Raw genomic sequence first — 22,866 nt, forward strand, 5'->3', positions numbered from 1 at the left:
TGGTCTTTCAAGACACAATCGAGTGAATTTTAGTATACAGCTAAAAGCAATGTTTTGCACCTCCTCTTGAAGTTAGGTAAGCAGATGGAAAAGAATGGATAAGGTTTTCAGTTGAATTAGGTGACAAATGTATAGGTGTGAAGTTCTGCTGAGATTAGGTAAATTAAAGAACACAAATTAGACCCAAATCAAAGTCAAAATGATGAGCTGGGGACACAATTTGATAATAATAAAACTATAGAAATTACAGGAATCAAAAGTCACAGCACTTTGAAATCAAAGCATTTTTGAACATCACCAAAGGATACAATGTAATCAGAGATCTATGAGATGAGGTCATGCTCAATACGAATACTTAGTCGTGTTAGAAAAATTTAGATTAAAGGTACCTTTTACAATCCAAGTGAAATAAAAGTTACTTTACAATAAAGTCATAAAAACTTAATAACTGCTAGAAGGGAGATATAAACCCTAAGAAAGGGGACAACCGGTAGAGTCAGCTCAGAACCAGCTCTCATAGCTCGGTACATGGGAAAGATAGAGCATAGCAACCGAGCAGAACAGTGAATCCATCTGAGGAAGACCAAAAGCTAAAGAAAATTGATTGTCAAGGTGGACCTGAAGGTCTCTTCAACCAACCAGGAGAATCCAGAAGCAAGATCTTTTTACTTTTCTGTAAAGACAGTGATTGCACCTTTTAATAGAAAAAATATAATAATAAAATAACTTAAAAGTCTTAACCTGAAACAGTGGTTATTACAAAGTCTACTTTACTTACTTAGCAACGCGGCACCCAGGATCGATGCTACTAAGTGGTAAGTAGATGAAATCTTCTGTGAAGGTATGGGTTATACCAGGGGATAACTTGAAAATATAGTTTGACCTGAATAGCACCCACCTAAGCCTGCATAGGAGTCAGGGAGTGAGAATCCCTGTTCACCATTTGGAATATCGACCCTTTTTGGTATAGGGGGAATTCTAAGAATAGTGGCGAGTTTTTAATTTCAGCGCAAACACTCTGTCTCCATTTCGGAGAATCGCGCCCCTTGTGTACTTTACAATAACAAACACGAAATGCAATGTATATAAAACTGAACATGCCAATATAAATATTTTTTTAAAAGGGAATACAGAGATAGGCTGTGAAGGGATTTCAAAACAAGGATTTTCAAATTGAAGAATTGCTTAATTAGGAGACTGTAGGTCAGCGAACACACAGATGATGGGTGGATGAACATTGGTTTGAGTAAAGACACAGGCAACAGAGTTTTGGGTGACCTCCAATTTACCAAGAGTAGAACATGGAAGGCTGGCCTGGAGTGCATAAGAATAGTCAAATCTAGAGGTAATAAAGACATGGATGCAGTTTCAGCAGCAGATGAATTAAGGTAGGGGCAGAGTCAGGTGACATACAAAGGTAGAAATAGGTGGTCTTAGTGATGACATGGTTAAGTCGGCTGAAAGTCATCTGGGTGTCAAATATGACACCAACGTTGTGAGCAGACTGGCTCAGTCTCAGGCAGTTGGCAGAGAGGTGGGTTTGGAGTCAGTGATTAGAGAATGGAGTTTGTGTGGAGGTCTAATTGCTTTTATAAAGTATATGGATATGCACTTTAAGTGCAATAATATGGTAGGACCAGGCAGTGGAAAGTGTGATTTGGTTGGATAGCATTTTTTTGATCAGCATAAATGTGATGGACTGAATGGCCTCCTTCTGTGCTCTATATTTTTACCTCCATGACTACCCCTCAATATTCAGAACAGGTACTAGCCCTATTGCACAGTGCAAATTAAAACAGCAACTGAAGAGCTTTTCTCACTGACTAAAGCTTAGGAGAAGTCAAATTGTGGTTTACTTTTCTACCCGTCGGTATAATTGAAAAGCTGACCTTGATTCTCTGCTTAAAATCCCTTGTGCTGTTAGAATAATTTTGAGCACCAGGGGGCATCAGTGACTGCTGTTGAACAGCAAAGGGCGTCATAGTTTGCAATGTAGAAAAACTGGGTGTATAATATTTGCATTTCTATACTACCGTACAAGTTAGACAACTCAAAATAATACCGCCATGTTAAGGTTTAAAGTTGAATCGCTATTCTTGTGTAGAAAAACACAAGAGCCATTTTAAACACAGGCAGGCAAAGAGATGAAGGGCTAATGGGTTATGGCATGAATATTAACCGGGACACTGGGAGAGCTTCCAATTCTTCTTTGACCTCAAAATATTCAGAATCTTAGATCCTCAATACATTTATAAAGTAAATTTATTTTCTAGCTTGACAGTGTTGTAGAAAGTTGTTACTAACCATGGCTTGTACAAATAACTGCTCTGTACCAAACTATGTTAGGGTTGATGGTACTGGAATTGTGACTGCACCATGTACTCTTAAGGATATTGGATCTCTATTGACAATTAGGACCCTAGGATGGGAATATTGGAAATATGGGCGAGATTATCTGGCTACCCTGTGGCATGTTTCTTAGCGGCAGAAGGCAGCCTACAGTTGACCAGCAGCGGGATCTTCCATTGAATCCATCCCACGCCGCCGGGAGACCCACAGCGGGGATGCGCTGTTGGTGGGACCAGAAGATTCTGCCGGTGTGAACAGCTGGAAGATCTTGCTTTATATCTTCAATGCAGGCCTCTTGAGCATCCCCAATTTTAATGAATCTACCATTGGAGGTCATGCCGTTAGCAAGCAAGCCTCTATACTCTGGAATTCCCTCCCTACATCCCTCTGCCTTTCTTTCCTCCTCTAAAATGCCCCTTTAAAACATACTAATTTTACCCAACTTTTTGGTCAGCTGCCCTAATATCCTCTTCTGTGGCTCAGTGTCAAATTTTGTTTGATTATCATCCTGTGAAGTACCTTGGGATATTTTACTATGTTAAAGGCGTTAAATAAGTACATGCGGTGGCATTCTCCATTCCTGAGACTAAGTGTTAATGCTGGAGCAGGACTCATGGATGTCTACGTCAGCATAACAGGCGCAGCAGCTGGACCGATTCAATGACCGTTAAGAGGTTAGCATTGGCGCCACGTGGAACACAATCTATTCCAATGAGAAACGATGCGGGATTCGCCGGGTTCATGATTGACACTCAGGAGGCTGACAAACTGCAGCCGCATATACACACATCACTCCCCACATGCACAACATCCCAACCAATAAGATGGCAGCAAGGAGAGCGACACCCTGTTTTACGGATGCCGAGCTTGAGAGCCGGCTAGACTCCGTGGAGGAAAGGCGGGCGACACTGTACCCCGGTCCAGGAAGGAGGCTGCCAGCCGCCGCCGTTCGCCATGCCTGAGCACAGGTGGCAGAGGCTGTAAGTGCCGTGGGAAACACCATCCGGACCAGTCAGCAGTGCCGTAAGAAACACAACCTCAGGACGGCCAGGGTGAGTAGGCAGCACTTTGCCCCGGCACCAACCTCCGTCACACGCGCAACCCCCCCCCCCCCCCCCCAGCCAGAGGGCATCCAAACCTCCACCCTGCACCACATGCCGCACCCATACGGGCTACCAAGGCCGGGTGCCCTGGCCACTGAAGCCACCAGCTACCCATCCCCTGAGCTGCATGAATTGAACTGTCTAACACAGCATTTTCTGTTTCCCCTGCCCAGGAAAAGGCCGCCCACAACCGCCAGGAGCAGGAAAAGACTGGAAGGGGAGTGCCAGACCTGCAGCCCCTCACCTCAGCAGAGCAGAGGGCACTGGACGTGGTCGGCGGTCTCGAGGAAATGGCAGTCGCGGGGGTGGAGATCAGCAATGGATGAGGAAGTGAGACCCCGCTGAGTTGAGGAACTAGATGCCATCCAAACGGTTTTCGGGTTTCTGGGACGGACAGTCTCAACGATCGTGGAGATGTAGTCGCAGAGCCAGGGACTGCATGAGGGGTTTGTCGGCGAGCATCCAGCACTTGCCGGTACAGGTGGATGAGTCACCCAGGCCAACACCGCACGGTTGGTAACCATGGTGGAGGCCTTGGGGTGAGGGTTTTGGCTATAGATCAGCATGTCCAAGGCCTGGGGCAATCAGAGGCCGAGGCCCAGGACAGCGCTGCTATGTGCGAGAGCCACCTGGACATTGCAGCGGCACTGCTGAGCGTGGCCCAGTCACAGTGACCCTGGCTGAGAGCGGCATTGCCCAGGCGCTGGTCGACATGGCACAGACACAGAGCGAGGTGGCCTAGTCCCAGAGGAAGATGGCGCAGTCACTGGCTGATGTGGCACAGTTGCAGCATGATGTGGCGCAGTCCCAGACTGAGGTGGTCCACTCCCTGTGCTCCATGACCACGAGCATGCAGACCCTGGTCGAGACAAGAGCGGGCCTCCAGGACTATCAGCGACAGGTGGTGGGTGAGCCTCGGGTAGCTCCATTCCTAACCCCATCCCATGGAATTAGTGCTGCCGTGACGACATCTTGGTAATGGGCAAAACTAATGAGGATCGTCACAAGAACTTGATGGCACCCTACAAAGGCCAGAGGAGCATGGCCTCCGAGTTCGCAAAGATAAATGCAAGTTTGTCCACAGGGCCGCCAGCACTGCCTGGGATGAGGTGGCGCTGGCTGTAAGCTCTGAGAGAGTGACCAGAAGGACTGGTCTCCAGTGCCTTAAGAAGGTCAACGACCTACACGATGCAGCAGGGGTAAGTAGACACCAATGCTGCCTCCCATTCCCCCCCCCCCCCCCCCAGCCCGAGACCTTTCCATACCCACACGAGCAATCCCATGCCCACCCCCGTACCCACCCCTCCATGCGGCCTCTAACCATCCCTTACTCCTCCTCTCCCTTCACCCCCCCCAACCCTTTCTTCTCACACACACACAAACAACCCCCCCCTCCACCACTGTGTGAACCACGAATGTGGCTAATGATGATAGATCTGTGTCTCCGCAGGAGAAGCTCTCACACAATCATTGGGAGAGGACCCAGTCTGGCGGTGGGATGGATCGCCATCAGATCAGGCTTGAAGGAGTACCGGTGGCTGGCCCTACCCATGCCAGAGGTATGCTTGCGGCCCCCAGTGCCCTCCCATAGGGTCGACTGTGGGCACCATGCTTGGGTGGGCCATGTGATGCCGAGTTGTGTCAGGGGGGCTTGGTCGGGTGAAGTGCAGGGATGGTGGGGTGGAGGCACCCATAAGGCCGATGTCACTTGGTGCAATCACAGGCCACGGTGGTGGTCAGTGTGGTGTGCCGCAAAATGACTGCCTTGCAGGTCGTGGCAATGGTCGTCTGTGTCTGGACACCCGGTCTGGGGGGGGGGGGTTTCACCCAGACTGCACGGCCCATCCTCTGGTCATCTCCCACAACTCCTCCCCCTGGCAGCCCATGTTCATGCCTCTGGGAACATGTCCTACCTCCTCCTGCAGCAGCCACGGCGAACCTCGCCGTCGGTATTTCCTCCTGGCGGAGGCGGAGCATCACGGCAGCCCCGGAGAATACAAAATCGGGCCAACAATATGCCAACGGTGTTTATTATATGTGTGGAGAAGAATGCATTGACGCAGTTGTCGAGGCACTGGAGTATGGCATTCCGCTCGACGCGGCCACGGTTTTCAGCTCACGTGCGATTCTCCGCCCAATCGAGTTTCCCAATTCAGGCATCGGCCGATGGAGAATCCCACCACATGTATCTCTACCCCAGTCAGAGTCACAACCATCAGAAGAGGCAAAAACTGGTGAAAAAGACAAACATATCTCCAAGCCTGAGTTTGTCTGAGTCAGTCTCCCACTGTTCATCAAAAATAAATCACACATGGATAGAGATTTTAATGTATTAATAAATCTAATGTAGTGCTGCATTCAGACATAACATCCAACAAATTATATCAAAAAATCATATTATCCAACCTGTAGAAATCACCACCTTTGAATTATGTTCAAGTTATACTATCAATAATAAAAAATGGGGAATAAATGGTATCAAATCCATTGGATGCAGAGATGTCTTGGCTTATTCCATTTCCCTTGCAGCGCTACTTTTTTCTGTCAGGCATCCTTTCTTGGTCTGCTTCTCTTCCTTCTGTCTGTCATTCGCTGTCTCTGTCTCTCTCTTTCTCCAACATTTCTCACTTTGTCTTTCATGGTCCCTCTGTTATTTCTTACTCCACTTCTTTCTACGTGTTAGATCTGTCCCATTCCTTCTGTGGTTATTCCGATCTGTCTCATCTTTTCTCTGACTAAACCTGTCTCACAAACAATCATCTCTGTGACAACCACACACTTGTTAATGTGATAATCATGTTGACCAATTAAACTATGTACCAACAGTTCCAGCTTCATTATGCTAACCATCATCTCCTTGGCAACCCCCACGCTTCAAAACAGGGTTGTTTAGTTGCCTAACGGCTGTGGAACATCATTGAAAATCAATGAATTTAATATCAAGAGGCACATCAGGAAAATGTGGGGTGGAAAGGGCACTGAAGCACCAACATATTTATCCATGTGGTGAGGGAAAAAGCTTTCAACAATTGATCAATAAGATTAAAATCAAGCTCTCAGTATAATATTGGAGGGATTGTCTCCGTATAAAATGGAACTGGATATTGGGGAGCAGCTGAGTTTGAAATGGAAATTGAGGGGGCGATTTACCAAAGCAGGATGCAGCTGTTAGATCGCGGGTGAGTCCAAAATCAGGAACCGCGGCAAGCACCGATCGGTTTGCAATCTAATCGGCCCGCTCCTGTTGGCAAGATGAAGATCCCATCGCCATTGGTGAGATGATGATTCCACCGCAGCACGGCGAGAAACCAATAATCACCAATTAAAGCCAATCACCATGTCATTAACGGGATTGACCCCCTATCTAACAGCCTCCCATGATCTAACCAGCCTGGCACTGTCTAGGTGGCATGGGCACTGCCAAAGTGCCAGATTGGCACTGCAAAGGTGGCACTTTTTGCGCGATCGGGCCTGGGGAGTGCTCTGCGTGGGTGGTGAGGGTGGAGACCCATTCTCCATACAGGCTGTGGGGGGGAGGAGGTTGCCTGGCAGACTCGGAAATCGGCATGCCATTTAAAAGTGATGTCCAGAATTCTCGCTACACTAGGGAGTTCCGGTGAGTTCCCCAGTGTACAAAATGGGGCTATATGCGGCCTTGGCTGAGTTTGCCCCGCTCAGGCCCCTTATACATCGCGAGTCCCGTTAGGAGACTGGGGTGACACCATCGGGGGATTGGGCAGTTGGGGACATGTATCTAGAAATTTTTTAAAGTTGATCTCGATATGACGGCTCTGGCACTTTCTTCCGCAATACGAGCCGAGCACCAATCCCATGCTCCAGCACCCTGGACATGGAGATCCTGGAAGCCTCTGCCCACACCAATCCCCTGCACACCATGTGCAGGTGACGGGTGTGAGCGAGCACTCAGCAGACAGGCAGGGGTCAAACTATGGCATAGATTAAGGAGCGGCAGCGCTCAGCGGGTTATCATCACCTCCCTGCCCTTGGCAGTGATCCGCTGACAGTGCCGTCACCCTCCCATTATCCTGGAGTGCAGTTACACAGATCCTGTGAGGGTGGGATTGGGTGGGGGGGGCGGGGGGGCAGTGGGAGGCTGGCGGGGGGAGAGGGGAAATGACGGACCTAGTCATGTCCTATGTGAAGCAGGCAAGGATAACAACCTCTCTGGGCTTGCCGGACACTCGCCGCTTGTCCTCCATCCACGTGCTGGTCCTCCCCGGGCTCCTCCTCCTGGCCTGGCATTTCTTCCTCGGAGGCAACCACATGTTCCTACTCCATCTCCCGCACACCGCCCCACTGCCGCGTCAGGTTGTGGAGGACACATCAGACCACCACAAAGCGGGCGACCTACTGGAGGGTGTACTGCAGTGCACCACCAGAGCGGTTGAGGCATCAGAACCACACCTTGCGGCGTCCGATGCACCGCTCAATGACGGCCCAAGTGACTGCATGTTCCTTGTATCGGTTATCCACATTGGTCACCGGCCTCCGTACTGGCATCATTAGCCAGCCCCTCAGCGGGTACCCCTTATTCCCCCCCCCCCCCCCCCCCAAGAGCCAATCACCAACCCGGGGTGGTCTTTGAAGAGATCGGGGATGTCCGACTGCCCCAGGATGTAATTGTCTGCACACTGCCTGGGAAACGTGCACACAGGTGCATGTTCTTCATGTGGTGGTCGCACATGAGCTGGACGTTCAGGGAGTGGAACCCCGTCCTGTTGATGTAGGGCACTCCCAGATGGCCCGGTGAGCACAGTGCAAAATGCGTACCATCTATTAGCCCCTGGACCTGGGGCATCCCGTCGATGGTGGAGAATCCTGCTGCCTGGGCATCTTGTTGGGCCTGGTCCAGGTCAAAGTTTATACAATTCGCTGCCTGAGCAAACAGGGCATCTGTGACTTCACAGTTGCATTTGTGGGCTGTAGCTTGTGAGATGCCACACAAGTCCCCACTCGGGTCCTGGAATGGTCCTGAGGTGTAGAAGTTCAGGACTGCGGTGACTTTGACGGCCACCAGGAGCAGTTATCCTACTCCACGTGGTGCCAAGTCCACAAGGACATGACACAGATGCTGCACCATTCCCTTGTTGAGGTGGAGTCCCTATGGCAGCGCTGTGCGTCATCTGTTCAAAAGACCAGTGACGCCTGTACACCTTGGACCGTCGCTGGCCTCCCCTCTGGGTCCCTTCCTGAACTGATTGGCGGCCGGGTCCTTAGGGTGTGGGGTGGGGCCGGGCACATGGGCCGCCACCTCAAGTCTCTGTCGACGCAGGTGCTGCTGCCCCCTCTGGCTGCCTGGCATACCAGCAGCAGCACAAAGGCAGCTTACGCGGGGTCCAAAATAACCATTGCGTGTAATATCTGAAAGCAATTGGGAGTGGGTGAGAGACTGACAATCAGTGGTGTCCCCCACTCCCGGGGCCCTCCATTCCCTTATTGCTCCCCTACCTCTCATTTTCCCATTGCTCCTCCTCCCCCCACCATAGATTTGCCCCTACCCCTCATTTCTCCCACTGCTCACTCCCTGCCATTTTCCGGATTGCTCCCCCCCACCGGTGGCCCCTGCTCACCAGATCCCACGCCCTATACCCCAGACACCCGCACATAACATTACCTGGACCGGGTGCTGGCCTCCTCCCTGGCGCACACACCCACCCTCTGGATGCCAAAATGTTCCCCGTGCTGGGTGAACAAAGAACAAAGAAAAGTACAGCACAGGAACAGCCCCTGGGTGTTTGGATGTTGGCTGCAGCACTTGTGATGTTGCCTCCCGTAATGTTCAGGCACAGTGTCCAGGCATAACAGTCTGTTTGGAATGCTGGGCAATAATTCCCAGATGCTCCATGGCACACCTACCCACAGGGATCCACTTGGGAGGTGTGAGGTGCTCACTTAACCACGATTGCCGATTCCCAATTAGTGGGAGTTATGGGTTGTCAGTGGAGCTGACTGGATGGGGCTGGGATTGCCTCAGGAACAGGAACACAAGATCCAGGGGTGGCATGGCGAACCACCCTTGCCAGCAGCACCACGAGGGCAGTTTCTGCAGAGTTCTAGATATCATCCATTGCCTGTAATATCTGTAAGGAATTGGGAGAGGGAGACAGTCTGACAGGCAACAGTGCCCCCCAACCCCAGGACCCTCCATTTCCCCCTCCTCTCCCTCCTCCCTTTGCACCCTCCATTTACCCCATTCCCCCACTGCTCTCCACTATCCCATTGCTCCCCCTCCCCTCATTCCCCTCCCCCATTGCTCTCCCCTCCCCATTCTCCCATTACTTCCTCCAGTCTCCCCTCCCCACATTTTCCTCATTGCTCTCCCCATTGCTCCCTCCTCCCACTTCCCATTGCTCCCACCCTCCATTCCCACCATTGCTCCTCCCCCCCCTTCCCCAACCAACATCACCTGCCATCCGACACGCCCTGCCCATATCACGGTCTGATTGGGATGCTAGGCAATAACTCCCAGATTCTAAATGGCACCCCTACCCACGGGGATCCACTTGGGAGGTGGGAAGTGCATGATTGTCAATTCCCAATTAACAATAGCCTTCAAGCAGCATGACCAGACGCCTCCGCAATTAGTGGGAGTTATGGGTATTCAGTGGGGCTGGCGGGCTGGGGTGCTCCAGGAATGGGAACACACGATCCAGGGGGTGGCATAGCAGACCACCGGGTGCTGAGACACCCATGTCCACCCCCTCCCCAGCCGAGGCCATGTGCGGCCACCCGCCTGCTCCGCAACCCCCCCCCAATGGTGGCCCACCCCGACTGAGGCTGGCACCCAGGGGGGCGCCCTCATCCTCCTCCAAGCACGAGGGCAGCAACCCCAGTGCCCCCGGGCTCATTGCCTGAGAGCGAAGATGGTTACTCACCTCCTCAGGTCTCCGCAGCAGCACTTCCGTCAGCTTCACGTTTTTAAAAAGGAGCACTTATCGGCTTGACCACTTGCTGGGGAGGCTGTTACATCACAAGAGACCGTTAGATAGGGGGTCGCACCCGTTAATTGTATGGAGATTGGCCTTAAGTGGTGATTGTTGATTTCTCGCCTCACTATGGCAGGATCCTGATTTTGCCAATGGTGGCAGGCTGGTTAGATCTCAGATTGGCGCCCGGCGCAGTTCTCCATTTTGCTGTTAGCACTGTTGCTTCACAGCTCCAGGGTCCCAGGTTCGATTCCCGGTTTGGGTCACTGTCTGTGCGGAGACTGCACGTTCTCCCCGTGTCTGTGTGGGTTTCCTCCGGGTGCTCCCGTTTCCTCCCACAGTCCAAAGATGTGCAGGTTAGGTGGATTGGCCATGATAAATTTCCCTTAGTGTCCAAATAAAAGTTCAGGTGGGGTTACGGGGATAGGGTGTGGGTGCTCTTTCCAAGGGCTGTGCAGACTTGATGGGCTGAATGACCTCCTTCTGCACTGTAAATTCTATGATTAAATTGAGCCCATGGTCACCATTACTGATGCTGACCTCTATTTCCCAACCATGGTGGGATTTAAAGTCAGGTCTCCAGATTTAGCAATAGAAACACTGTGCCTTCGGTTCCAAATCCCTTAAATCAATGTCCTTTGTTGAAAACCATCAATGTTTGTTTTTATCAACCCTGCTCCATCCCTTCATAATTTTAAACTCTTCTATCATATTACTCCCTAACATACATTATCCTAAATACATACAGTAGGTTAAATTTTACGAGTCTTTCTTCACACTATTATTTCAATGCACCAAATAACATTCTCGTCAATCTGTGCTGTACACTTGCTGAAGCCTCAATATACTTCCGATTGTGTGGATCGTAATACTACAGGCAGTCAGTCCTCTGTAGTCTTATTAAGGCCCAGCATTATCTCTTGGCTTTTATATTTTAAGTCATGTGTGCTTTCCAATCTGAAAGAACCAAGCAGAAAAAAACAGACTTTATTTCCGTTTCACCTCAGCTCAGCATCACTGACAGATAGATAATGAAGTTCCAGTTCAAAGTCACACCAAGTGTTAGATTGAAAGGCTCTGTGTGAATCTCAAAATAGTGCTGCCTTTGCTCCAAATTGAATACAGGAATAGAGCTGACACACGGTGCCTGAATCAAAGAACCAGAAGCTCCTGCGAGCTTCACTTCTCTGCTGCTATCCACTCCCTTAGAACTACAGGGTTAACCATAAGATCCTAAGAAGTAAGCATTTTGGCCCATCGAGCCTGCCAGCCATTTAATAAAATCATGGCCTATCTGATTGTGGCCTTAATTTCACTTTCCCACCTTCTCCATAGCTTGTACAATAACCTTTTATCTTGGACCTTATGGAATAAGTTTTGGAAATCCAAATATATCTACTGGGTCTTCTTTATCCATCCTGCTTGTTACATCCTCAAAGAACTCAACTAAATTTGTCAAACATGGTTTTCTTTTCGCAAACCTTAATAATGGATTCTAGCATTTTCCCCAGAGACAGATGTTAGACTAACTGGATAATTCTGCCTCCTTCCTTTTTCGAATAGTGATTTGCACTTTCCTACTCCACTGGAACCTTCTCAGAATTTCATTGCGGAAGATTATAACCAATGCACCCATTCGGGTGAATTCCCTCCCTCCCCAACTGTGTATTTCTTGGCTGCGCGACGTCTGTTACACCACTAGCCAATAGGATTTCCCATTGTAGCCACTCCACGCCGCCAGGAAACCCACAGGCAATGGTGTGCTGCCGACGGAATAGAGATTCCCACCGGCTGAGAGTTCACTCCATTATCTCTGCAGCCACTTCTTTTAAGAGCCTAGATGCAGGCCATCGGGTCCTGGGGATTTGCCAGCCTTTAGTTCCATTAGTTTTCTCAGTACTTTTTCTCTAGTGGACTGCTGCTGTTGATGATGTTGCTTGTCATCTTGAAGTCTAAACTAATGTAACATAAACAGCGCCCACCCTGATCCGATCAACTAGATCTCCAAATTGTGTAAAATAGCTCTTAGCAGCAAAGCAAGAATTCCATGGCCATACCATCAGCAGTTAGCTCATCATTTCAAGTAGTGGGATACGGGTGTGCTGTTTTTCGAGAAGGACCTGGCATGAGCATAGCATCACCCTCAATGTTCTCAGTCACACTAGTCGCCACAGGCTCTGCCACAGTCAACCCCATGATGCTGAACCATCTCATCCAAGAGTTCAGGATATGCATGTGCCCTTGGCCTTCACCTACTCTGTTCTGCTTCCTTTTATGGTGTGTCATCTTGTCCTCCAAGAGAGAGATCAGAATGTCAGTGATTGTGTAGCACTGTATTTGGATGATGTGTCTGCCGTAGCTGAATGGCCAAAGGTATATGGTGAGAGGTGTGTGTGAGAACAAGAGCAAGCTAACTGCACCACATGGCCCGTAACCTCCGAGTATCGGCGAAAAGCCACAGCCCGCCGAAATGTGTGCACTTACTTATGTTCAGACATCACGGAGAATCTATGTATTCCAGCGGCAGCCACAGGCCTCCAGCGGGCCAGTCTGCGCAGGCTCCAGCACTGCGCAGTTTCAATAGAGCCACGCCCCTTTGTGACGCAGCAGCTACAGGAACCCCATTGAGGGTAAGCATTTAAACTGCAGATTTGAAGACAACAAGCAGCAAGTTTTAGAAGTGTTTTAAAGTATGTTTTTTTTGCTCTTGTACAGGCATTGCTGTTATTGATTTTTTCAAAGTCATTTTTTATGATTAAAAGTGATTATTTATAGGTAAACATAGATTTAAAACAAATAACAAAACCTATGAAACTATTCAAATCTGCACTATATTATTATGTAACTTTACGTGTGGTCTGCTTAAAAGTTCATTAGTTGTATTTTAGATTATGGTCATAAGGTTTTAAAAGCGCCCCAGGGCTTTTTGCTGTCACTGCCCTTGTAACATCAGATATTTTTTTGATGTGTTTATAAAATCATTACAGTGCAGAAGAGAACCATTTGGCCCATCGAGTCTGCACCAACACTCCGAAAGAGCATCCTACCCAGGCCCATGCTCCCGTCCTAGCCCCGTAACCCCAACTAACCTTTGGACACGAAGGGGCAATTTGGCAAGGCCAATCCACCTAACCTGCACATCTTTGGACTGTGGGAGGAAACCGAAGCACCCAGAGTAAACCCATTCAGACACGGGGAGAATGTGCACACACCATCAACCACGGTCCGAATTGAACACAGGTCCCTGGTGTGTGCCACTGTGTTACCCATATTATTATGTTTCTGCCTTGTTTACTCAATTATCTTGTTCATTTATAATGATCTCATAATTAAATGTTGTGCTTTGATGTTTCAGTAAGACATTTGTAAAAGCTTGTTGGGCTTAATGGAAAACATTTAAACACAATGGTCAATAAATTATATATTTTCCACATAATCACAAGGGTTCTGTCAATTTGTAAAGAGGAGGGGCAAAAAGGTGGAAGGGGGAGAGGGAGGGAATGAGAGGAGGACGGAGAGAGGATTTTGACATATCAATTGTTAATTTTACATGCTCAAAGTCCGAAAGCAGCAGCTGCTGAAGCGCAGTCTCCTGGCACACATCTCCTCTGACATAATTGTGGGATGTACTTTGCCTATACACTCTTAAGGGTGGGTAACTGATTCGCTTCCTCGCCAGGAGGAGATATAGTTTGACTCCTCTCTCATGATCCCGCTGCCTATATCGAAGCCTCGAAAGAACTTCAAGGATGTTTAGAAGCCAAGATGTAAGTGTGATGCCTCAGAGGTGAAACATGACTACAGATTTTGAATCTGCACTAGATTTGCAATATCTGTCAGAGAGATAGTTCTTTGCTTACAGAAGGCTTGAATATATTAGGTAAGGCATTAAGGGCAGCATGGTGGCGCAGTCGATTAGCCCTGCTGCCTAATGGCGTTGAGTTTCCAGGTTCGATCGTGGCTCTGGGTCACTGTTCGTGTGGAGTTTGCACATTCTCCCCGTGTCTGCGTGGGTTTCGCCCCCACAACCCAAAAGATGTGCAGGCTAGGTGGATTGGCCACACTAAATTGCCCCTTAATTGGAAAAAAATTAATTGGGTATTCTATATTTATTTAAAAAAAAGAAAAGTAACGCATTAAACGTTATTAAAATATTTGAATGGGCAGCACGATGGCATAGTGGGTAGCACAGCTGCCTCACGGCGCCGAGGTCCCAGGTTCGATCCTGGCCCCGGGTCACTGGCCGTGTGGAGTTTGCACATTCTCCCCGTGTTTGCTTGGGTTTCGCCCCCACAACCCAAAAATGTGCAGGGTAGGTAGATTGGCCACCTTAATTGGAAAAAATGAATTGGCCACTCAAAATTTTGTTAAAATGTTAACGCATTTGAAGTAATCACTGAGGCTTGTAAGGATGAGACTCTTAAACAACACAGCTCAAAATACATTGCAAAATCCAAATCTACTTAGCTCTGAATCAGCTGGGAGGACAGGCCTGCTAACATTAGTGTCCTTGAAGGAGTCAATAGTACCAGTATTGAGGCCGTGATCATCCAAAACCAACTTCGCTGTGCCACCCATATGCTTAGGATATCAGAGTCACGATTGCCAAAGCAAACCTTCTTCACTCAGCTCGAGGGAGGATCCTGAACAAGAGGAGGACAAAGTAAGCTCTTCAAAGTAACCTTCAAGGCTCAATGGAACACAGACGTCAATGTATGGGAGACTCTTGCTCAGAAGAGACCGACTTGAAGGAACCTCCTGATTAAAGGGACACAATTCTTCGTGAACACCCAAGGCCCAGAAAAGGAACCCGAGACAGGAATACAAGCAACCTAGAGTTCAAGCACCGATCCCACCGTTTGGAAACCCCTGGCAAGTGAGTGATTGCAGATGCAGTTCTAGGATTGGGCTCATCAGCCACGCAAGGACCCACAGAACCAGTGACCAGTAACAGATTATTTTAGTTGGACAATCATACTCGTTAGCAAATGATCACCGAAGATTGCATACACTCCAAACCCATTCTATCCATTATAATTCATTTAATGGAAAAATATCCTCATGCCAAACCAAAGTTGAAAAACATCTTTCTTTCACTTTCTGTGACTCCAAACTCACTTTATACAGTAAAGTACCTTTTTAATGGAATTTAACAGCCTCATGACAAACCAAATGTTTAACAAAATAAAAATACATCTTCCTTTCTCTTTATTTGCATTTGAAACATATTTATAAACGTTAAATACTAATAAAAGAAAACATTAACCCACCACAAAAATGGCTCTCAATGTTTCCTGCCTCTGCTCAATGATTCTGGATCGAGACGAAAAAGCACAAATAACAAAAGTGTAAAAACCCACCTACATCGGGTCAAGCCGGCCAAGTTGCCACTGTCCCGGGATTTTTCATCTGTCTGTTCAACACAGCGGTAGAAGGAAAGCGGGAGTTTAAATGTGGCGCACTCCAGTGTGCATGTCTGTGCGTCTACACTTCTGGCTGGTCACGCTGCACATGTGCGGCGGACAATCAACTTAAGTCTGAAAACAGACAAGGTTACAGGAGAACAACACTGTTCAGTCTCCTGCTATGCTTAGAGGCATTGTGAAGACGATGTCAGCAGTCAGGAACCTGCTTCAGCCCATACTGCTATCAAGCAAATGAGGTGGAAGCCTCGCAGAGTGTGGCTGCTGGTTGACTGATCTGCTGCTGCCCTTTATTTTTTTTTAATGTATTTTATTCCAAACTTATTCAAACAGTTATAAAACAAATAATCCGGGGGACATGCTCCCCAACTCAGAGTCTGTACAGGTTTCCCCCCCCCCCTTTTTACCCCCCCCCCCCCCGCGCCACCGTGACGAACATGGCCGCGAACAGTCCCCACCTGCAACCTATGCCGCCTTCCCCACCCACTCAAACTCTGAAATAACTGTGTCCAACTTCTGAAAAAAGGCCTTTGGAACAAAAATCGGAAGCGTCTTGAATACGAATAAGAACCTTGGCAGGTCATTCATTTTCACCACTTGGACCCTCCCTGCCAGAGTCAATGCAGTATCCTATTTTTAAAAATCCTCCCTGATCTTCGCCACCAACTTTGTTAGGTTCCACTTATGCAGTGATGCCCACTCTCCAGTGACCTGAATCCCCAGATACCTGAACCTATCCCTGGTTTTGTTGCTGCCCTTTAACCCAGGTTTTGCCAGAGAGTGTTCTCTGCCTTGAACCTTGAGGGTGGACCCATCTGAGGACTGGAACAACTGATTCGTCCACTGCAATCTGCGTGGTGCTTGGTTTGGTCAGTGGCAGTGGCAAACTGGATTCGGATAGCAGCAATTGTGTTGATAGTATACTTTCCTTTACTAGTGAGACAATGACATACTTGATACTCCTCTCAGAGCACTTTAGACTCGTGTTCAAGACCAAGACTTCAGCCACATTTGACCATGACCATCATGGTTTTCTCCCACTCAATGCTTAGGCCACAAAATTGAGTCCTGTGGTGCCATTACTTTCTGCAGCTGCCTGGTTGACAGGCAACAGTAAGAATACCAGTAGAATGGCAGTGGTGGGAGCATGAATGCTGTCATCCTTAGACAGGAAAGTAGTTTAGCGCTCAATGAACCACTGTTATTCCACAAGGGCACTACCTCAGCAATGTTACTCGTCTGTTGGAGAAATAGGCAGAAACATATCATCCTCTGATTTTAGCCAAGCCAATGGTCAGACAGCCATTCCAATCATCTCCAGGTCATTTCCTCCATGGACATGAACACGGACTTGACTGCAACGTTTTATGTGCTGGGACAATTTGTTGACAGCCTTTGAGGCAAAAGATGAAGGGGGGAATAATTTGAGAGAACTAACAGTATAAGTACATTCGATAAAGGCGTCTCAGCCTTCAAACGGATAGGCAAAAATATTTTTTAAAAGGTGAAAGGTTTGATTTTCATCAAATTTAGTTCAGGTGAAACAAAGATTAGTATTCAAGAAGAATTAAAGAATTTGCCTTTCTATAGTACAATCCGCATATTTAAAGAGCTTCACAGACAATTGCCTTTTTTGAAAAACAATTGCTGTTGGTACCTCAACAAGTATAGCAGTCAATTCATGCACTATAAGGTCCCACACATGGGGAATAAAATGAATGATCGGTTAATGTGTTTCTGGCAGTATTGATCAAGGGATGAATGTTGGCCTGGGCACCAATAGTACTCCCTACTCATCTTCATATAGTGCCATGGGATCTTTTACAACTATCTGAGTAGACAGACAGAGTCTTGATTTAGTATCTTATTGGGAAGCTGCCACTGTGATAACATGGCACTCCCTCACTTCAACAATAAATGAGCCAGTATAGATTAGCTCAAGTTCTGTTATGAGGCTTGAAGCTGACTAAGAGGCCATCCCCGAGCCAAGTTGATATTAACTCTGTTTGGATGGACAATACGCTCACCAATTTAACTTCAAATACTGGAAATCAGATTGTGAATGTGATTGCAGTGATTTTCAAGTCTGCTATCTGTTGAAGGGCTGTGTGTGAATTGGATTGGAAACTAGTCCAATTAATGCCAGGTGGCAGCACTGTGATCTCAAGCATATGCTCCTCTGGGTGGCACTTCATATGCAGTTGGTGTTAAAAATGTGTTTGATGTCTTTCAGCTACTTAATCGCTCAGTTGAGTTGTCAGTCACAATTCCGCAATCTCAGGGTGATGTTTTACAGCGAACATGACAAACAATTACACCCCCGTGCTTCTCATGTCTCTCTCAATTACTCATCCTGCAAGAAGATAGCATTTCTTAAAAGCACACACATATAAAAAAATCAAGCCTCCTTTATAAGAGGAAATCTCAATTCAGCTAAATGGCAAATATCAAACACTCATCTCTTAGCAAATCAGCGAAGACCTAATCTGTCTGAAAACAGCACATCCCACTCTATCTCCATCTGGGATTTGGAAAAAGGATGGACGCTTTGACTTACAACTTGTGATTGTGAGGAGGATAAACACCAATGAGCTGGTTAGGCCACAGGTTACTTTTGTATTGTGATTTTATGAATTGAGAGTTTTATAGTAATCCAGGAGACCCGAAGAAGAAGGGCAGCACGGTGGCACAGTGGTTAGCCCTGTTGCCTCTCAGTGCCAGGGACCTGGGTTCAAATATAGTCTTTGGGTGTCTGTGTGGCGTATGCACGTTCTCCCCTTGTCTGCGAAGAGAAATAAGTCCTTAGCCATGCTCACTGAACACCAACAAATCCACATAGGTCAGAAAACATTCATTTGCTTTGTGTATGGGGAGGGATTCAATGAGGTATTCCCCCTCCAGTCACATCACCAAATACACACAAACGAGGTTTCCACCGGGTGTCCCGGTTTCTTCCCATAGCCCAAAGATGTGAGGGTTAGGTAGATTGGCTATGTTAAATTGTCTCTTAGTGTCCAGGGTTGTGTAGGTTAGGGTAGGTGGGGTGGATAGGTTGCGTATTCTTTCAGAGGGTCGGTGTAGACTCGATTGGCTGAATGGCCTCCTTCAGCACTGTCGGGATTCTAAGAAGGATAAGCATGCTTATTTGAACACAAAGTAAAGCTGCTACCTGGCTCATTAATGAGTCCCAGCTGGGTGAGTCTCTGCCCACTACCACGGGAACTCGTACTCTACAAGCCCCACAGGGAGATTGCTTAATAATAATCTTTATTAGTGTCACAAGTATGCTTACATTAACACTGCAATGAAGTTACTGTGAAAATCCCCTAGTCGCTGGCACTTGTTCGGGTACACAGAGAGAGAATTCAGAATATCCAATTCACCTAACAAGTACATCTTTCAGGACTTTGTGGGAGGAAACCTGAGTACCCTGAGGAAACCCATGCAGGCACAGGGAGAATGCGCAGACTCCGCACGGACAATGACCCGACGAGACTCCAAAAGGCAGGCATATGTATTCATACACGTCCTTTTGGGTATTGTAGTTATGTATTTTCTGGATGCTGTATCGAGCTCTAGCAGGGGGTACATATCAAGCTCATATCAAGCTTGTTAAAAGTGTGGCCTCCTGCCAGTTTTGCATAGAGGTCCTCAATGTGTTTATAGTCCCCACAAATGAGGATGACTTGTCGGGCTTGAGGACCGGGACTACTTGCGTAGCTCATTCCACAATTGCACTGGGCGTATGGTGCCAGGACTCTCCCATCACTCGAGTTCAGTCTCCACCTTGGTGAGCAAGGCATAGGGGACTGGTCGTGGTAGGACATCGAGGTTCACATAGATTTTTGCCCTTACTCCCTTGATTTTACTGAGGCCTTCAAGAAATACCCTTGGGATATTTCCCGATGACTTTGCGTAGACCGCCAGTTCCCAATTTGAAAGTTTTCGCCAGCCCAAACGAATCTGTTGGAGTCAGTCTCTTCCCAGAAGACTAGGCCCTGACCCTCACACAAATATCAGAGGGAGTCGGACTGTCTGCTGACCAATGGGTAACCAGGATCACGGTGGTTCCTATAATCCTTAGAGGTTCCCTGGTATCTCGCAGGCCCAGGGGTGCGATGCCCGGTCGGAAGTGTCTGAAGGGTGCAGAGGAGATTTACCAGGATACGCCTGGACTGGAGGGCAAGTCTTATGAAGAAAGGTTGAGGGAGCTAGGGCTTTTCTCACTGAGCAAAGAAGGAAGAGAGGTGACTTGATAGAGGTGTACAAGGTGATGAGAGGCATGGATAGAGTGGATAGCCAGAGACCTTTCCCCAGGGCGGAAATGGCTGTCATGAGGGGACATAATCTTAAGGTGATTGGAGGAAGGTATAGGGGAGATGCCAGAGGTCGGTTCTTTATACAGAGAGTGGTGGGTGCCTGGAATGCACTGCGAGTGGAGGTGGTGGAGTCAGAGTCATTGGGGACATTTGAGTGACTCTTGGACAGGCACATGGACAGCAGTAAATTGAAGGGGTGTAGGTTAGGTTGATCTTAGATTAGGATAAGTGGTTGACACAACATTGTGGGTCCTAGGCCTGTCCTGTGCTGTACTGTTCTATGTTCTATGAAAGTCTGTTCCCTATTAATGGAGACAGTGGGGACTTCCGGTGGCGGCCATGGAGTAGGAGGTTGCACATTGGTAGCTCCCGCTTGTGACAAACCTTTTCTCCTGTTTATTTCGGAATTTTATTGGATAAATCGGTGGAGAGTGAGACAATGAGAAGAAATCCCCCACCAGTGTATGGAGCAGTAGACTAGAAGTGGCCGTGTAAGAAGACATTGTCAAGCAAGGAAGACGTCTGCAGAGCCGGCAGCACAGGAAAACATGGCGGAGGTGCAGGATCCTGGGGTGGTGTCATAGTGGTCGACAGTACAGCTGGTGAAGTTCTTTGAGGAGAGCTTCGCCAAGCTAAAGAAAGATAGGCTGGACAAGATTAAGGCATCGATTGATTGGGTGGAACAGGATCTAGAAACCCACGGGCGGGCGATTCAGAAGGTGGAGGAAAAGCTGTCCAAGCAAGAGGACCATTTAACCGTTTTGGAGGCTGCGGTGGGGCTGATGAAGGACTACCAGAAAAGGTTGCAGGAGAAGTTGGAGGACTTGGAGAACAGATCCAGGAGACAGAACCTGAGGATCTTCGGCCTCCCTGAGGGCAGTGAGGGTTCGGACGCAAGGGCATATGTGGCAAGTATGATGGAAAACTTGATCGGAGATGGGGCGTTTATGCGGCCCTTGGAAGTGGGCTGAGCGCATAGAGCTCTTGCAAAGAAGGTGCGAGCGAATGAACCGCCCAGGGCGATGGTGGTGCGAATGCACCGGTTCCTGGACAAGGAACAGATTTTGCAGTGGGCCAAGGAGGTTCGGAGCCGTGTGTGGGAGAACTGTGAGTTGCGCGTCTACCAGGACCTGGGCGCGGAACTGGCCAAAAGGCGAGCCGGATTTAATAGGGCAAAATAGTCCCTTTTCAAGAAGGGGGTGAAGTTCAGGATGTTGTATACAGCGCACCTTTGGGTAACGTTTGAGGGCCAGGAACTTTATTTTGAATCACTGGACGAAGTTATGAACTTTATCAAGGACAAAAGACTAGCAGGGGATTAAGGTCACTGAACCCTGGGGGAGGGCATTGCGGTGGTGATATGGTCAAAATCACTTCTTTGTTGTTTTGAATATGCAGTGCTCTCTGTAACAAGGGGTTATTGTTTCTTGTTCCCTTTTTTCTTTTCCTTGGTTGCTTTTGCCTCTTCCTTTTTTCTTTGGTTTTTGTTGTGATAAGATGTTTGAGCAGCTGCTCAGAAATGTAAAGATAGGGCAGCACGGTGGCGCAGTGGATAGCACTGCTGCCTCACGGCGCCGAGGTCCCAGGTTCGATCCCGGCTCTGGGTCACTGTCCATGTGGAGTTTGCACATTCTCCCCGTGTTTGCGTGGGTTTCGCCCCCACAACCCAAAGATGTGCAGGCTAGGTGGATTGGCCATGCTAAATTGCCCCTTAATTGGAAAAAATGAATTGGATACTCTAAATTTAAAAAGAAAGAAATGTAAAGATAACTCTGTTCCATTGGAAATTGGGTGGAGGGATTTTTTCTGCTGTTTGTTTACTGGGGACTGTGATGCTTTGAATATGTATGTCCAAGCTGGGGGGGGGGGGAGGGAGAACAATGGGGAGATAGGATGTCTGGTGCCATGGGTGGGAGCTACTAGGCTAGCTAGGTTAGCTAGCTTACGGAAGCGCAGTTGGGGGTGAGCAGGTGATAAGTTTGATATGGGGCGTTGGGTTTCTGGTTCTGTTACTAGGGGGAGGGAGGGGTGAGAGGGAGCTTCTCTGCTGATAGGGGAGAAACTGTTGCTAGGGGACAAAGGGGAGGTCGAGGATGACGGATGCCCGAGGGTGGGCCCTAGGAGGCATGGGATGCGAGCTGGCGGCTGGCCCAAGAAGGGTGACGGCTAATCGGTGGGGCGGCGGGAAGCCCCCCAACTAGGCTGATTACTTGGAACGTCAGAGGACCTAAGAGGGCTTGCGTGTTCGCGCAGCTGAGGGGATTGAAGGCGGACGTGGCAATGTTACAAGAGACCATCTAAAGGTTATAGACCAGACCACATTGAGGAAGGGGTGGTTCGGCTAGGTATTTCATTCAGGGCTGGACTCTAAGACCAGGGGGGTCGCGATCCTGATTAACAAACGGGTGGCATTTGAGGCAGGGAGAATCGTGTCAGATGCAGGGGCAGGTACATTATGGGAAGCTTGAGGGGATGCGGTTGGTACTCGTGAATGTATATGCATCAAATTGGGATGATGTGGAATTTATGAGGTGGGTGTTAGGTAAGATCCCGGACCTAGAGTCACACAATTTGATCATGGGGGGAGATTTCAATAGAGTCATTGATCCAGGATTGGACCGGTCAAAATCTAGGACAGGGAGGGTGCTAGTCATAGCGGAGAAATTAAAGGGATTTATGGAGCAGATGGAGGGAGTAGACCCATGGAGGTTCGGACGGCCAAGAG

General features: G+C 48.3%; 1 long non-coding RNA gene across 1 annotated transcript; it reads right to left on the minus strand.

Annotated features, from left to right (window-relative positions):
- Positions 1 to 257: 257 nt before the first annotated feature.
- On the minus strand, positions 258 to 12,935 carry LOC140393589 (uncharacterized). The gene is made up of 3 exons (XR_011935682.1): positions 12,884 to 12,935; positions 5,366 to 5,683; positions 258 to 673 (listed from the first exon to the last, which is right to left on the minus strand). It is a non-coding gene; the product is annotated as an uncharacterized lncRNA (long non-coding RNA).
- Positions 12,936 to 22,866: the final 9,931 nt, after the last annotated feature.

This window comes from Scyliorhinus torazame, chromosome 17, assembly GCF_047496885.1.
Source record: "Scyliorhinus torazame isolate Kashiwa2021f chromosome 17, sScyTor2.1, whole genome shotgun sequence".
NCBI lineage: Eukaryota > Metazoa > Chordata > Chondrichthyes > Carcharhiniformes > Scyliorhinidae > Scyliorhinus > Scyliorhinus torazame.